Genomic DNA, 1,945 nt, shown 5'->3' on the forward strand with positions numbered 1-1,945 from the left:
TTGTGGATTGTCCACTTGGGAGCTTTGCATAGGGAGGTAAAGCTCTGAATTAGAACTGAGCTGCCTTTCATACATTGACCAAAGCAGTGATAAGGGTGGCCAGTTAGTGGTGGTAGTGGAAAGGGACTGTTTCCTGCCCTGGGTTTCCTTTAGCTATAGGCTGCAAGGTACCCACTGCTCTCAGAGAACCAGCTAAACTGCTGGCTTGGTTTGGAATTTGTTTCATCCCTAGCTGTGAGTGCCTTTTGGTCTGGAAAGNTGGCTTGTCTCATCATACCCACAGCTAGGACATATACTCTGTAATTATGAATTGTNCTTGTTTTCCTGAGCTAAAAGCGAATGTCTTTGATCATTAGAGTTTGTTAGTGTTGGGTTGTTTCCACTGTGAGGTTCTTAAAATGTTTTTGCTTCCTAATGTTAAAATAACTCATGTTAGAAACCCTGTACACATGAAAAAGGGTTTGTAGTTGAGACATATTTTACTGTTTATAATAAATCATCTATACAAAAGTCTTGGGTGTTAATTTTAATATTTTGAGCAAAATCTGTTTTCCATGCTATGTTAACATCTACAATTCACTAATGGTGTTACTTTCCATTGATTTCTGAAGCCTAGAAAACTATGTTTTTTGTGTGTTTATTTTTTTGTTTCCCCGAAGAGATTGTATGGCCTTCACTGCAAAGACTTCAGACCAATTACTTGTATTACACTTGGTTGCCTCATGGCTATATAACTTCTGAGTACATGTCATCAAGAGTCCTGAATGAAGTATTGTAGAGAATAAATCATAATGGACAAAAACTGTCTTCTGCCTCTGTGTAACCAGCTGACTTGAGTTATTGGAAACAGATTTTCTGTTATTTTGGTCCTCATAAGAGATCTGTCTGCCTCTGCCTCACAACTGATGGGAATAAAGAGATGGGAAATAAACCAATAAACCAATCCCAGTGAGATTACTTGTTAAAAAGATTCCTATGAGCTAGGTATGATAGAGCCCATCCTTCAATCCCAACATGGGAGGGCTACACAGTGGGAGACTGTTTCTTAAAAAGCAAAACATCAAAAATTATAGGTGAGATGGCTCAGCCCATGAAGGACATTGCCACCAAACCACCTGAGTCAGTTGGAGAACCACGCTGTCCTCTGCCTCTATATATGTGGTCTGGCACAGACACAGACAAAATAAGTGGTGTGATAAAACCTTAAAGATTCCTATCATTTGAGATTAGAGGTGCTTAAATATGTGGTACAAAGATGTCCTTTATTCTCTGAGGTTAATGGTGCTAATTCTTGGTGAAAGAGGGGTGGTTAGATACTTTTAAAGCTCTTTCCAAAACTAGGCATGGTAGCTCAGGTCTGTAACCCCATGATTTGGGGGACAGGAAGATGGACAAGAGTTCAAAGCCAGGATGAACTGCAAAATGAAATCTTATGCCGCACCCCCATCCCTGCTCCCCCCCCCCCCCCCCCAAAAAACGTTGATTTGTGGCACATGCCTGTAATCTCAGGCAGAATGACTGCTGTGAATTTGGCTATAGAGTAAAGCAATCATCATCTACACTGGAGAAATGAATGGCTCAATGGTTAGGAGCATTTGTTCTTACTGAGGACCTGGATTTGGTTTTCAGCACCCACATAGCCATCTGTAATTCTAGTCCAGGGGATCTGACACTCTTGTAGCTTTCTTAGAGACTGCACACAATATACTGATAGACATGCAAACACCAGGACAGGTGTCCCAAGATGCACAGGCAGGCAGAACTTTGAAAGCTCAAGGCCAGCCTGGTTTACAAAGTTGTAGGAGTGTCAGCTAGGGCTACAGAGTGAGAACCTATCTCAAAAACACAATTCCAGCCGGGCGTGGTGGCGCATGCCTTTAATCCCAGCACTCGGGAGGCAGAGGCAGGTGGATTTCTGAGTTCGAGGCCAGCCTGGTCTACAGAG

This window comes from Mus caroli, chromosome 18, assembly GCF_900094665.2.
Source record: "Mus caroli chromosome 18, CAROLI_EIJ_v1.1, whole genome shotgun sequence".
In the NCBI taxonomy this organism is placed as follows: domain Eukaryota; kingdom Metazoa; phylum Chordata; class Mammalia; order Rodentia; family Muridae; genus Mus; species Mus caroli.